This window comes from Miscanthus floridulus, chromosome 10 (assembly GCF_019320115.1).
Source record: "Miscanthus floridulus cultivar M001 chromosome 10, ASM1932011v1, whole genome shotgun sequence".
Taxonomy (NCBI): domain Eukaryota; kingdom Viridiplantae; phylum Streptophyta; class Magnoliopsida; order Poales; family Poaceae; genus Miscanthus; species Miscanthus floridulus.
The window spans coordinates 75,718,659-75,735,184 of record NC_089589.1 but is presented as its reverse complement, the minus strand read 5'-3'; positions in this window follow the sequence as shown (position 1 = coordinate 75,735,184).

Below are 16,526 nucleotides of genomic sequence, written 5' to 3'. Positions count from 1 at the left end.
GAAGGCTCCCCTCCATTGGCGCTATCATGTTGTGCACATGAGCACAAATGTCCTCAAAATATGTATTAAAGAAACCAGATGGAGGCACCCAACCACCATGACCCCTAGCACCTGCATCCCTCCTGCAACCATGAGCAACACCTTGAGTTGAAGACTCACCTCCCTCAGCTGACAAAGCTTGAGGCTGAGGCAAGCCTTTGGTGAAGAAATCCTTATCGTTGACGCGCTGACGGAAGGACTTATGCACTATTTCTTCAACACCATGGAAGGCTGCCTTAGATTTGACCAGTGCCACGATGTAGGGCTGGTGACCTAAGGAACCCCACACCTCATGCTTGCACCACATCTGCTCCTCAACAAGGAAATCAACCTAGTTCACCTTTGTGCCATCTAGGATGCTCTTGATTGCCATGTAGTACTTTTTGCGGATAGCATCAGTGTTACAGACCATGAGCAGTAGAGTATAGCGAAGCATCGTGTTTAGTACACTTGGTTCCATTGCTAGATCCTTGATCTTGCCATACTCGAAGTTTGGAGTCACATAGAGCTGAGTCACCTCACTCCTCTTCTTCGCCTTACGAAGCTTGTTCATCTGCTCTCCCTCCTTCATGGTATGATAATCAAGCCCGCACACATCTACAAATTCCCCGAAGGAGGCCTTGTAATTTCCCTTCCCAGTCATCCACTTAATTGTTTCCTTCTCATAGTTCACCTCTAGTGTGGAATAGAACTATCGGACCACGGCTTCATTCCAATTGTGATAGAATATCATGATCTTCTTCAACCCAGCCTCCTCAACTTTGGACAGTAAACCCTGAAGAGGCTCGTACTTGCTCATGAAGTCCCAATCCACCCACTTCTGAGTCTTGCACATGACGGCCTGCTCGAACCTGCCCCAGAAAAGGTCATACTGGTCATGAGTATGAAAGAAAGCATTTGGGGAGGCTTGTGGCTGGCTAAACTACTTTAGTTCATAGGCATCATGGAAGGCTTTGAAGTGATCCTCTTTCCACCTACTCGGATGAGTGGGCGGACCTGATACTTCGATGGGGGATACAACTATCCTTGGGTTGTATTCCAACACCTCATCACTAGACTCTTCCTCTTCCTCAGCACCCTCCTCACCCTCATTGCCCTCCTCCTCATCACTCTCATCACCACCATCACTCCCTTGTTCCTCCTCCTCATCATTACTGTCATCTCCACCACTCCCAGACGGTGACAGAGATTGTGAAGGCGAACTCAAAGGTGACGACGAAGGCGAAGGCTATCGTCGTGGTGGAGCTGGCTGACGCCTTGGTGGAGCATTTGAGGCACTCTTGGACCTTGTCCTGTGTGGAACTAACTTCTTGCTCCCCATCTCCTCTTCGGCATCATAGTCACTGTCCATTGGATCATCGCCATCAGGAACTGGACGTCTGCTACCACCTACATCCCTCCTTGGTCTCCTTTTCTCCCTGCCACCACCACGGAGACGGAGAACTGGAGTACGCCTAAGAATAAGAAGACAGCAAGGGTTAGCAAACTGGACAAGAGTGAGCAATGATTGGCAAAGATTGGATTAAAGAAAGTAAAGATAAAGATTTGGGGCGAATGCGAGTACGGATATGAGAACAAGGTAGTAATGCCATATACAGCGTATACACAAGCTCACTAGTACATCTGAAGGGTATCTACAAAGTTGCTACAACAAGTTGAATAAATCTAAACTAAGTCAGAACTGGACAAAGACTAATGGAGCGTCCGTCAAGGTTCGCAGACCATCCGTCAGTTCAACAGCAAGCAGAAATAACCATGACAGAGACCAACCAGACACTACCAGAGTATTTCGCCAAATTATCCAAACCTTCCGTCAACGGACAGATTTTACACAGAGAGCAAGGACACGCTACAGACTGACTAACGGATCATCCGCAGGGTTCACGGACCATCCGTCAAGGAGTGAACAGAACAACATCTCCACAGTAACCAACCGATGTCCAATCCACAAAATAATCTCGTGACTCAATCAACACTGTAACATCCCAGATGTTAAAAAGCACTTAAAACTTGATCATGAGCATCATCAAGCATAATCACCAAGTATCATGGCATACATGCAATTTATGTTTCAAGTATAGCATTCATGTGTTGCATATGTGATGTTTCATATGTTGCATCTATAGTGTTTCTTATGTTGCATGAAATGTTAACAACATTAGTGTTTAAGGTTCTTTATGATTTTATATGTGAATTTGCCTAAACAATTAAAATTTTGCCTTGATAAACTTTGAAGTAATAAGTTTATACTTTACACTAGTGTCAAGTTGGGCACTGTTAGCATTTGAAACATGTTTTAATTCGAGCTCCAAAAGTGAATTAAGCATTGGAATCTACGCAGCCAATTTTTTGACTGTCCTTGAAAAACAGTTCTTAAGTTCAATTTTGGGAGGATTATTAAATAAATTTCCATGAATAAAATTTGTCCAACTTTTGTTTCATTGGTTGGTGTGATGATTAATCTTTGATGATGTGTTATTAGTTGTGATGTATGACTAGTGGTTGTTCACTAATTAATTCCCAAAGTTGCTTAACCAAAACTGTTTCTGAAAATCTAAAAATGAATTCAGTTTTGAGTTTCAAAGTGCCTGTGTTCAAAATTCAAAATCGTTCCAACCATCGATCTTTTGAGGATGATTCTTAAATCAAAATTGGATACCTCGTGTAGATGAACAAGTTTTATCAATGGAGTTGATCGAGTTTCTTTATGTAATCAAGAGAAAAGGAGGGAAGAAGATGGCTGTCAGTCGGTGAACAGTGACGCCGGCAGCAGGCTGCTCCACTGCTCGCCGTTTCTCGCGCTTGGACACGTAGCTTCGCGCGTGGACGATCTCAAGCAGGTGCTGGCGCATCCAGAAGTGTCTCCCGTGTCGTTTTAAAACGCCAGACGCTGGCCGCCGTCTTCTTTCCTTCTTCTACGCCGCCGCCGAGCAGCTCCGCTCGCCGGCCATTTTCGTTTGCCGTCGCCTTGCTGCCTTAGTCCGATTCCTCTTGCAAGAAGTTTCGCCTCGTCCTTGCGCTCATCCGTGACCTATTCGCGTTGAGCTTTGTGGCCGGAGTCGCCCCCAGCGCCGGCAACTGCCGCGGCCGTGCGTTGAGCTCCCGCCGTGGCCGCCCACTCCTGCCACGGCTTGTCCATTACCTCCGAGCTTACTCCGCCCAAGTAGACTGAGACGCAACCTTCCTCATCTCACGCTTTACCTCCTCAGCCCCTCCTCCGACCGCCGCCGCCACCAGAGCACCGCCTGCAGCAGCCGCCGCCGGCATGGCCTCCTCTGGTCCGCCCACGTGCGTGGCCACGGAGCCACGGACCGCCTCTAGCTGGTACAGAACCAGGATCAGGTGAGGTCCGACGCCTCTCCCTCGACGCCGGCGAGCACCTTTCCCCGTCGGAATCGGCCTTCTCCGGCGTCCTCTGTTCTTCAAATCGCGAACAGGGACCTCGCACAACAATAGAAGCTTTTCCAGGGGGCTAAGTGCACAGACTGTGACTCATATGAACAGTGATATACAGGATTCCCCTTTTCTTTTTATGTTTTCAGCTGAAACTTGTGAATTTCATAAGTAAATATAGAAACATGATAAAAATGTGAAACTTTTTCTGTATCCTTGTTACGACATGCTCTACCATGGAAAAGAATGAATTAGCCATAATCAGTGGTTTTGTTATGCTTAAAAATTACCTCTTTTAATAGAAAAATGCTTGTTGTATGATTTTTGTAGACAAAAATATTAATCCTGTTATGCTGAAACTTTTTGTGTAAGTTTATCATGTTCAGATCTGCCTTCACAAAAAGTTTGGTATTGTTTTGATAATTCTAACTTGGTTAATTAATTTAAGTGTGTTTAAATGTTTTTTTTCTTAATTAATAAATGCTAAAATGATTTATATAAATGCTTATATGACTTTGGTGTATTTTGGAGTTGATTGTAGACCTTGGGACACAAACACTTATGCTGTTCCTTGGCAACTTAATTATATTCTTGGTGTGCTCATAATCAACTTTTGGTTAATAATGAAAATGACTTAATTAAATGCTTAATTAGTAGATGCATGTATATAAGCCTTGATTGCTCCTTGTATGCAATAGTTTGAGTAAGTGGTTATGCTATGTAGATGCTTTTCATGTTAATCACTTGCTGGTCCATGTTAGTATAATTCCTTTCATAATAAACAACTAATATACTTGATAAGTTAACTAATTGAAATACTTTTATGATAATGAACATGGTTCTTTGGTGAAGCAAGGTTGTAATCAACTTTCTTAACTTTGTTTAACTTCTATCGTGCACTAGAATGTCTCTCATCATGCATCATGCATCATGTCATGTATTTCATCATGTTAAGCAAGCATCATTTATTACGTATAGTACATACAAGAGTGAGAAGACTCGTGTTGATCAAGTTTCAGAGAAGGTCCATCTACCCGTGGTGCTAGTGCCTAGTCTAACTCCTTGATCCACCGTGGATTCTAACCTTCTCTGCAATGCAGGCAAGCCCTGGAGCATAAACCATTCTCTAATATTTACAAATATTTATTACACTTTATGTCTTGTGAGATGTGCATTAAGTAATTAGGAGTTGGTCGAATACCATTGCTGCATAATTACCTTGATATACAGGTATCCTTAGTTATACCCTGCTAGTATGGATAGGTCGATACCTCTTATGCTTAGTAAGGCGTAGATTTCGGTAAAAGTCGAATGATGGTTTCATCGTTCGCAAGAAATAGGTTTTACCTTGATCATCTCAGCTCTGTTGATGGCTCATGAGATTACCCAGATAATGTTAAATATCTAAATTGAGACAGGGTGAGACATGGTTATGTCTTCGTATGGGATATTGGTAATGTCCTGGTACAGAACATGAGATGTGTCTCTGGTGGGTAGGCCAACGGGGAGAGCCTGTTGTGCATCATCCCACCTGTGTCGATTGAGGACCGTACCGTTGTAGGCCACCATGTGGTCGAGACTTTATAGTACTGGCCACATACTCCGGTAAGTCTGATACCTCGGCTATTCCATTATGTGAAAAGACAACTACGCATCGGGCATGGGAGATGGTGAGAGTAGCGTATACACATCCTGTGGATCCACCAAGACTAGCACAAGGAGGTGGAGTAATATGCTCACAGGTAGCGCAGACCGGTTCATGTTTTGGAGGATCCGAGTGGAGGTTGATATATGTAGGTCTTAGACCTGCATATGTCGTGTGGTAAGGAAACCCTAGTTGGGCCAAACTGATTCGAATCGCCGTTGCTTCTCAGAGATGAAGACTCGATCCTCTGACCTGCATCGTAGTTAATCAATAAAACATGGTTACTGATGGATATGAGATGATATAAGTTGAGATGGGATGAGATGCTTAATGAAGTTATTGATTTAGACCAGGTGCTAACTGGATACCGATGATAACTTAATACGCAACTAAAATGTTGAAAGTAAGGATCCACTTGTAGTAAGCTTTTCTGTAAAAGTTATTCTTGCTTCTACCTTACCTTTAAACCCGCATGCTCTTGGAGTCTTTTCTTTTAGTCGGGTAAGACTTGTTGAGTACCCTCAAGTACTCAGGGTTTGTTGACCCCTGTTGTAGGAGCTGACTTGTGCTATTGATCAAGGTCGTGTCAGTGGGCTCGACATGATCTGGTCGTCTCTTCTTCCTTAGATGCTACACTTAAGTTGCTTCTGTAGTTCTACTCATCTTTTGGAACTTAAGATAAATTTGACTTGAACATGTTTTGTAATCTACTATCATAATTCTTCCGCACTCTGATGTAAGTTATTTTTGTACCGAATGTTGTAATGTTGTGGTAACTCTATGTTGATCCTGTATGAGTTATAAAATATGGATGATTCGAGGTTCCTCGAGGACACCCGACAGACTACCAAAGCTATCTGGCTCTCGTATGCAGCAGTCAGAGGTCTGTGAGACAATGATGGGCACATGTGGGCCATATAATTTGGGTGGTTCTGCCACACACACCAATGCATCAAAACTTGCATAGAGGCACATCCAAACATACTCTACAAGACCCCCAAGAGGAATTTGGAGTAACCCTAACCATTGCATAGATCGGACCAACCCTAGCTTTTCAACCATGGAGGAAAATGTAAAAACAAAAGGAAAAAGGAGCTTACTCAATGCCCCACATTTTGGAGAAGCAAGTGGTTGGGCACATGACTGAAGGAATTGTGGAAGAAGAGTCCAAAAGTCAGCGTTGCGGAGTGGGTGGTGGCATGGGCGCATGTGCGTGGGGGACCAGCGGGTGGAGAAAAGAAAAAGACATGTCCAAGGGGCTATCGGCCTATATATAGCCTGATTTTATCGGATAGTCCGTGAGGATGGTGGAGCGTCCGCCAGATTGCTGAGCCCGGTAGTTAGGGTTAGATTCAAAGATATACCGAAGAATCCGTGAAGGATTTCGAACCATCCGTCAGAATTAACAAATTAGCAAATTCTCTAGTGATTAACGATTCCGGAGAAAAGAAGGAAAGGTTTTGGAAAATATCCTCAAGTAAATCCAAAGCAACCACTTGGCCAGCTCGAGGATGAGCTTGAATTTAAGTGAGGGAGAGTTGTAATGACCCGAGTTCGTTACACCATAGGCTATCATTTTTGGATATCCGAGACACAACCCATCGAACTCCATGGACATCCTTAACAACCTAAACCAAAGAAATGCTACGTCCTAGCAACCAACTACCCGACGACGCATAGAGTTAACTACCAGTCAACTAGGTCAACCAAGCGACCATCAAAGGAGGACGCCAATCGAGGAACCCAACTCAAGACATTTATGTTCACCAAAAGAATGAGCAAGGCCATTGCAAGCCTTAACATGGACTTAAAGGTCAATGAGATCATGTTCTTAAGCTTGGATAGGTGTAACCAGAGTCTTCCAGACAGTCTGCCACATCTATCAGACCATCCGATAAAAGTGCAGGGACTGCAGATTGAGGGGAAACGAGCTGTCATCCATTAAATGGCATGGCCCACGTGTCCGCACGAGTTGTAGATATTTCCCAACACCTAAACCTCAGCTCCACTCACTCTCCGCTCATTTCCCTCACACACTCTCTCTCTAGAAGGAAGAACAAGAGAAGGAAAAGATGAACTAGAGTGAGAAAGTGGAGGAGAGAACCAAGATTGCAAAGGGTAGCAAGATCAACACCTAGATCAAGCACTTTAGCTTCCACAATCTCTCATCTCATGGTTAGCTCAAGAACTCTCTCTTCTCATCATCTTGAGATCAATCCCTAAACCCTAACTCAAGTCTTTTCTCTTGCATGGTTGGATCATGAGGATTACTTGATGGGAAGCAATCCAAGGACAAGAAGAAGGCTCTCCCTTTAGCTTGGAAGCAAAGATGACAAGTGTTGGATCTTCAACCTTTTTTTGATCTCATTGGATCTTCAACCTTGATGACAAGGAACTCATCAAGAGCCCAACCTAAGTTGCCATGCTCGATCTCTCTATATCTTAAGGATTTTTCTCTTAATTAAGGAATCATTTGTTACACTAGTTAACCCAAGCCAAACCATAAGTATCCTAAGCCTAGTTACCTACCTAAGCTACACTAGGAATATCTGGCACATGCATGAAGGCCTCAACCCAAGATCTAGACATTAATCCTAAAGTCTTCACCTAAGAACCCAAGAGCATAGGTTCTGTCGCCTAACTGATGGAGTGTCCATTGATCCTGAGTCTAGCCACCAACAGCCTAAGTTCTCTTCCGAGCAACACAATGAAGTGTCCATCACTCATGGCAGAGCGTCCAATGAATTATAAAGAATAGTTACCTAGTAACCAAGAGAGCCTAGTTCATACCGGATCGTCCATCAGTCCGTTGGACCATCCGATGGTAGCAGCGGACCTTAGAATCGACTAAGTCCTAAACCTACCGGAGTCTCCATGACTTCCCATGGAGTATCCGCCAACCTGTACAAAGCCAAGCAAAGACATTATATCTCAGAGCCCTACACAGCGGAGCATCCATCACCTAGGACGGAGTGTCCGCCACTCACAGAGAGTGTGAGTTAGTTCGAGTAATCTACCCAAGTAACCGACCACTACCTAAATAGCTTAGCTACCAAATAATGCAATAGCAGAGCCATAGTTAAATGACTTTTCCCAAGTTTCCAATCAATTCTGAATCTCTATCTATCACGAAACCATCTCCAATTCTTGGATCCTCTCTCTTTCAGGTTCGGTTATCTAGCCTTGTGAGGATCATGTGTGAGTCATCACCACTAACTGGATCTTTAGGAATCGATAGCATTATCAAGAAGGCACCCCACTACTATAAACCCTATTTTGGATACTTATCGAGTTTTATTATGAGTTATGCATTTCATGTAGGTTTGGATAGTAATCTTGTTCACCTTACACTTAGAGTCACTCATGGAATCAATTAGAAGCCTCTCACCTAAACAATGGGATTGGGAATGCTTAATTGCTTATTGCTTAGTTGCTTAGCAATGGTAGAAGTCAAGCATGAGAAGGGAACTCATACTCGCGCGTGTAGGATGCTACACTTGGATAATTAATTACTAAAAACAATGAGGGTACAACTTGACTTGCTTTCCTAATCTGGATAGGATTCACTTCACTAAAGGTTATAAACTTGGACACCACCTTGATAACTTCGCTCATGCAAGGGGTAGGTCGTTGTGAGTGTGGGATCTCAAGCGACGTAGCTCGTGGAGCAGTTAAGGACCATTTATTGGGATACGTGAGTTTGAGTAACCACCCATACAGGCCACATGTTGTGGATGGGGTCGACAAGCCAAGTAAGTAATTGTGACCGGTTTATTCGTGAAACTGGCATGGGGGTTGCGCCGGTCGGGAATGTCTAGGACATTGACTGAGACCAGTCGAACCTTTCATGTGACATTCGGGATGGATTAGGGAAAGGTTGGAGAACGTGAGGCAACCCCTACCCGAGCATGAGTATGGTGGTTCATCCTAGTCTCCGTGTGGGTACAGTTGTACACCTATGCACTTAAGAAACGCCATTGCCTTTCTGCAAATGTACAAATGCCTGATAATTACTTTGCATCCACCAAATATCTATATGTTGGAATTAAGCCCTACGAGTTGGCAATGTACTCACGGTGCTACCGTTAAGTTGTTTTGCTGGTATGTGATAGAACAGGTAGAGCCACGACTCTAACCACCGTTGTATATTAGCATTTGGAATGGGTATTCCGATTGTGCTGCAAGTTAACTCCGAAGTTCATGTATGAGCGACCATGAGTGTCAACTTTAGTTAGAATGGGTACTCTTGTCCATGGGTGGGACCGTACAATGAAATCTTGTAACTTACTTAGAATATAATGATCTTAGATGTAATAATTGGGTGTTATTCGTCAGTCATGTGTTGGTTTATTATTTGGACCACTGTATGCCACTAACCTGATCCTGAAGAGGAGTTGCTGAGTGCGCTCCTAGGGTCCTCACGGTGGAAATGCGATGACCCCTATCGGCCTTAGTCTCGGGGCGCGACATAGTTGATGGGAAGTTGATGCGCAAGAACGCCAAGGAAGAATTGCTCCAAAAGTGTGTCTCCAAGGAAGAAGAAGAGAAGATACTCAAAGAAATCCACGCCGACACCTATGGCAACCATGCAGCCTCTAGAACACTAGTCGGCAAAGCTTTTCGAGCATGTTTGTATTGGCCTTTAGCCATTGTTGACGCAGAAACACTTGTTTGCCGGTGTGAAGGTTGTTCGCCAGTATGAAGGTTGTCAACCGTTGTTGACACAGAAACACTTGTTCGCAGAAACACATGTTCGCCGGTGTGAAGCAAATCCATGTTCTAGCTCAGGCTCAACAAATGATCCCTGCTTCCTAGCCATTTGCATGCTGGGGTCTGGATATGATCGGGTCATTCAAGCCTGCGCCAAGAGGTTTCCACTGGGTTTACGTCGCTATCGACAAATTCTCCAAATGGATCGAGTACAAGCCCCTCGTTCAGGCCACGACAAAGAAGGCTGTGGAGCTACTTGACTATATCATTCACAGGTTTAGCCTACCGAATAGCATCATCACTGACCTGGGGTCTACATTTACCGACAGCGACTTCTGGGATTTTTGCGACGAGCGATGCATCTCAGTCAAGTACATCTTGGTCGCACACCCCAGGGCTAACGGTCAGGTAGAACACGCTAACAGTATGGTTCTAGATGCATGGAAGAAGAGACTCTACGAGAAAGAGAAGAAGCACCCGGGCAAATGGCTTAAAGAATTGCCGTCTGTGGTCTAGGGACTAAGGACCCAACCCAGTCTCAACATCGGCATCTCCCCTTATTTCCTGGTTTTTGGCTCCGAGGCTATATTACCTGCTGATGTCGCTTTCCAAGCATCCAGGGTGGAGCACTACGATGAAAAGAACTCCGACCAAGCCCGGCTTGTTGATGTTGATCGCTTAGAAGAAGAGCGTCTGGTCACATGTGTTCGGACGGCCAAATACCTAGAAGGCATGCGAAGGTACTACAACCGTAATGTCCAAGATAGGTTCTTCGTGGTCGGTGACCTAGTTCTCCGTAGAAAATAGAAGACTGATGGGATGCACAAGCTTTCATCACTCTAGGAAGGCCCCTACATCGTTAAGGTGGTCACCCGACCCGGGTCTTATAGACTGTGCGATCTGGATGATCGTCCTACTTAGGCGTTTCTATCCTTGAAACATTTCATACAAGATATGTAGCCTTTATGTTTCAGTATTAAATAAAGTTTTTGCCATGATGTTTCTCCATACCGTTCTCTCTATGATTATTCTCCAAACGACTTTCCTCCATGTATACCATCTTAAAGATGTCATACGCTTTTGCCATAACGGCCTCCCCGAACAGCCACGTTTATGTTTATGCTTTCTAGAGAACCAAATAGACCACTAATCTATATCTATATCTATATTCTATTATAAAGGAAAACCCCACTACAAGTTTTATCTAGCTCCATAGTGTTCTAGGTCATCACCTAGCTAAACAGCCGCACATCCTCTATCTCCTTTTGCCATGTACATGTTCTCAAATGGTGCACTTTGTTTCAAGAATCAAAAACTCATTAAGTATTAATGCCATGGTAGTGGCTCTTGAAACAGTGCACTTCATTTTATATTCAAGAATCAAAAAGTCATTAAGTATTAATGCCATGGTAGTGGGAGATGATATGAGGAGGTAGCAGCAAATTCATTAGATGGCGACTGTTAGGGCTTGATGCCCTAGCGTTACTGCGTAGGTTGTAAGGGTGGAAGAGGGGAGGACGTGGTCTGTACTCTCAACGCCGGCGAGGGGCCATGGCGGTGAGAGCGCGGCGGCTGCTACTGCAGCCCTAGAACTCTTGTGGTGCTACAGTAGCGGCGGCACTGTTCACGCACGACAACAGCAGGAGGCGGCTAGGGTTAGGAAATCCTGGCTTCCTTCAGGAAGCCGGAAACAACTCTGTTTCTGCTTAATTCTCCAAAGTAGTCTTACAAAGTATTTATATGTCCTCTAATAATAATAATAGAAATAACCCCCTAATAACTATAGTAATTCTGATAAAAAGTAAATGCTGATGACTTGGGCCTTCTGGCCTTCTCCTGCGCGGGCGAGGCCTAGCCACTGGAGGGGTTGCGCCTGGTGTACTAGACGCCCATCATAACATCTCTCCCCGCCTACGAAAACAACTCGTCCTCAAGCTGAAAGTCAGGGTAAGCTTCCTGGAACTCATCGAGGCGCTCCCAAGTGGCATCATCTTCAGCCAAGCCATGCCACTGGATCATCACGCGCCAGACACCATGGCAATGCTGCGCCTGCAGCGCGTGTTCAAAGTCACGGCTAGACACCATGGCGACGCTGCCATACCGAGAGCAGGAAGGATGTGCCTGTCCTGAGTCGAAGGTAGAGCACCCGAAGTCGCGGGCGGTTCACCGCGGTGCTGCTTCAACAGGCTGACATGGAACACATCATGGAGGTGAGCACCATCCAGCAGCTAGAGACGATAAGCAACGCTCCCAATGCGCTCGAGCACGCGGAAGGGCCCTGGCCAATGTGGCCCCACCTTGTGTTTGGCGCGGGAGTCCAGAGACTGCGCCGTGCAATGGAGGAGGGGCAGCCAGACCCATGAACCGACGTCGAACTCCATGTCCTGGTGGTTGGTGTCGTAGTACTTCTTCGAGAGCTGCTGGGCTTGAAGGAGGCGCTGATGAACCTCGGCGAGGATATCATCACGGCTGCAGAGAAGGGCATCCGCAACCTCCGTACGTGTTGTCCCCGGCCGGTATGGCAGTATGGGTGGCGGGGGATGGCCGTACACCACCTCAAATGGCGTCGCGCAAAGGGCAGTGTGGAAGGAGGTATTGTAACAATACTCCGCCCACGACAGCCAGTCGACCCAAGCGCGAGGGTGGTCCCCTATAACACAACACAAATACATTGCGATTACCTTATTGACTACCTCCGACTGGCCATCCGTCTGGGGGTGGAATGCTGTGCTCATGCAGAGCTTGACGCCCGCCATCTTGAAGAGGTCACGCCACACGTGCCCGGTGAACACAGGGTCCCGATCACTGACAATGGACGTCGAGAACCTATGAAGCCGGACAGTGCCATCGAAGAAGGCACGAGCGATGGACGCCATGGTGTAGGGGTGGCCGAGCATGATGAAGTGCGCATACTTGGAGAAGCGATCGACGACGGTGAGGATGACCGACTTGCCACCGACCTTTGGTAGCCCCTCGATAAAGTCCATGGAAATGTCAGCCCACACCTAGGATGGCACGTCCAGGGGCTATAGCAAGCCTGCCAGCTATAGGGCTTCGGTCATGTTGCGTTGACATGTAGCACATGTGTGCACCCAATCCTACAGAGCGGTCGCCTAGAATATAAAAGTCCAAACAAAGGCGATGCAGCGTCTTCTGGATGCTTTCGTGACTGGCACCATGGGCAAGCTGAATTGCCTGATGCTAGAGGTCGCCAAAATCGGGGACGAAGATGCGGGAGCCGTGTAACAGTAGCCCCACGTCCTTGCGCCAGGCGGCAGCAAGCTCACCCGCACGGAAGCGCTCCTACAGCAGCAAGGCGTTGGGGGCAGTGGCCGTGGCACGGCGCACATCGTCGAGGTAGGCGAAGGATGGCCCAGAGAGGGCCGCTGATGCTGTTGCTGTGTAGTACCGCCCTCCGCAGTGGTGGCCTCGGCATCGCAGCGGGAGAGGGCATCCGCCACGGTGTTGAGGCCACCGGGGCAGTACTCCACAGCGAAGTCAAAGCCCAAGAGCTTGCTGACCCATTGATGCTGCGGCACCGTTGACAGGCGTTGGTCTAGCAGATACTTGAGGCTGTAATGGTCAGTATGAACAAGAAAGTGACAACCCCACAAGTATGGCCGCCAATGGCAAACGACCTAGACCAACCCGATGAGCTCCTGCTCATAAGCGGTGAGCTTGAGGTGGCGGGTGGCGAACGGCCGGCTGAAGAAGGCGAGAGGCCCGGTGCCCTGGTGAAGGACGACACCGAACCCCGCACCCGAGGCGTCGCTGTCCATGGTGAACATCCGGTCGAAATACGGCATCTGAAGGACCGGACCGGTGGTGAGGGCACCCTTGAGCGCCCTGAAGGCCGAGTCAGCATTGTCGTCCCATGCGAACGCATCGCATCGCAGAAGGCGGGTGAGGGGCGCCGCGATGATGCCGAAGTCCCGGATGAACTTCCGGTAGTAGCCGGCGAGCCCCAGGAAGCCCCACAGGGCCTGAGCAGGCCACAGAGCGGGCCACGAGGCAACCACCATGATCTTGTTAGCGTCCATGGCGACGCCTCTAGTGGAGATCATGTGGCTGAGATAGGCCACCGAGGATGCCCCAAACGAACACTTGGAACGCTTGAGGTGCAGATGGTGGGCGCGGAGGGCGTTGAGGATGATGCCGATGTGCTGCAGGTGTTCGGCCCACGACGAGCTGTAAATCAAAATGTCGTTGAAAAACAACAGGACAAACCTGTGGAGGTACGATCGAAGAACATCGTTCATGAGCACCTGGAATGTGGCCTGGGCATTGGAGAGGCCAAAGGGCATCACCAAGAACTCGTAGTGCCCTTGGTGAGTGCGGAACGCCGTCTTGCTGATGTCGTCCGGGTGCATCCGAACCTGGTGGTAGCCGGAACGCAGGTCAAGCTTCGTAAAGAAGCGGGCACCGTGAAGCTCGTCAAGGAGCTCGTCCACTACTGGGATAGGGAATTTGTCCATGGAGGTCTCGGCATTGAGGGCGCTGTAGTCGATGCAGAACCTCTAGGAGTTGTCCGCCTTGCGGACCAAGAGGACCAAGGTAGAGAACGACGACGTGCTAGGGCGTATGATCCCCTGTGCGAGCATCTCTGCACACTGCCGTTCTAGCTCATCCTTCTACAACTGCGGGTAGCGGTATGGGCACACGGCAATAGGAGCCATGCCCGGCAGGAGGTGGATCCTGTGGTCGTAGGGTCGGACCAGCGGAAGACCGCGCGGCTCGTTGAAGACGCCGCCGAACTGGTGGAGGAGCCGGTCCAGGAGCGGCTGCCCTGGGGACGTGTGGATGGCCCGTACCGTGGGCTCTCGAATGTCATCTTGGGGGGAGCCCAGTCCTTTCCACAGAAGGCGGCGGCCACCACGAGTGAACGCAATGCAGAGGTCCTCGAAGTCCCACAGGATGGGTCCGAGGGTTCGGAGGAATTCAACACCAAGGATGAGGTCGAACTCGCCCAGACTAATGCCGAAGCAGCTGATGGAGAACTCCTCGGTGCCAATGGCGAGGGACACATCGCGAGCAACCCCTTGGCACGGAACACGGTCGCCCTTGGCCACCAACATCCACAACGTGGGGTGGGGGGTGGTGACTAGCTAAAGCCGACGCATGAGATCAGCGTTGATGAAGTTTGTCATTGAGCTGGAGTCAAGAAGCGCCACCATGTGGTGGCCGTGTACTGTCACCGGTAACAGCATGGCGTTCTCCATGCGCACGCCAGCTAGCGCATGGAGGGAGACCTTGGGCTCCACCATCGGGGCGGTCTGGGCAAGCGCCGCGGCATCCTGGCCGAGGGAAAGGGCAGCGGCCGCCTCCTGCGCCTCCGGGAACACGGCCGCAGCAACGACCTCCACCGACACCTCGTCGTCGAGGAAGTCGTCGGTCTCGAGGTAGAAGAGGCGCTGACAAACGTGGCCGTGCACATTGGGCTCATCACAGTTGAAACACAGCCCTTGGCGGCGGCGTTCCTGCTATTCCGCCGGTGACAAACGGCGGAATCGCGGCTGTCCGGCCGCTGCTGGTGTAGACGCTGGCAGGGCGGGGGCTCCTCCCCCACCCACGGTGGTGTTGGCCGTCGGCCGAGGGGCCATGGGTAGCCCAGGGCGCACCGGAGGCCAAGCGCTGTGCTGCTGTTGCGGCGTAGCTAGGAAGGCTGCCGCACGACGCTCGTACGCCCGAGCATAGTACATGGCCGACTGAAGGTCGGGCGGGTGGCGCATCTCGACGTCGACCATGATGTGCTCGGGAAGGCCACCCACGAACAGTTCTGCCATTTGGCGAGGATTGAGGTCGCGAGCATGACAGAGCACGGCATTATAGCGGTCCGAATACTCCTGGACCGATGACTAAAAGGGTAGCCGGGCGAGCTCGGCCAGCCGCGTGCCGTGCGTCGGGGGCCAAAACGGAGCTGGCACAGGTCGTGGAAGCGTTCCCAGGTCGGCATGCCTTCATCTTGTTCTAGCGCATAGTACCAAGTTTGAGCAGCGCCGCGAAGATGGTACGAAGCTAGCCATGTGCGATCCGAAGCCAATGTTCGCTGGCCACGGAAAAACTGCTCGTAGTGGTTGAGCGAATTGAGCGGATCAACGGCGCCGTGGAACGTTGGGAATTCCAGCTTGTAAAATTGGGGAGGGGCATGGGCGCCGTTGGGAGCAGCGACAGACGAGTCCTCGGCGGATAGGGCGCCGCCGGAGTACCCGCCTCCACCGTAGATGAGGGTGCCGTCCGTCTCTCCATAGAAGATGCTGCTGGTCGGGGGCGGCTGGTGTGCCCCGAAGGACGCCGCGACCGCGGCCGCCGACGGTGTAGGGGTCATGGCCATCGTGTAGATGGGCGGAGTCGTTGAGCCCATCGCCCACGACAGGATGGGATATGGCAAGGCCGACCACCGCAGCAAGTGGAGGGGCACCCCCGTCCCGCTGGTCTGGGGCATGCCGTAGGGGAAGATCGCCTGCGGCTGCGATGGCTGTGGAGGTGGTGGTGGTGCTGGCTGTTGTGGAGGGGGAGGTGGTGGAATGAGGGTGGCCAGGGTTGCTTGCATGGCCGCCATGCCGCGGGCAGTCGTAGCCACGTCGCCGGCCAAAGATTCCAACATCAGGGGCGCTCCCGAGGATGCGGACGACAACCCCAACGTGGCTGACGGCGCTGGTGCTGATGGCACGGGCAGGGAGGCGAAGGTGGACGGTGGCTGCGTGGATGTGGATGGAGGACCTGACATCTCTGATACCAG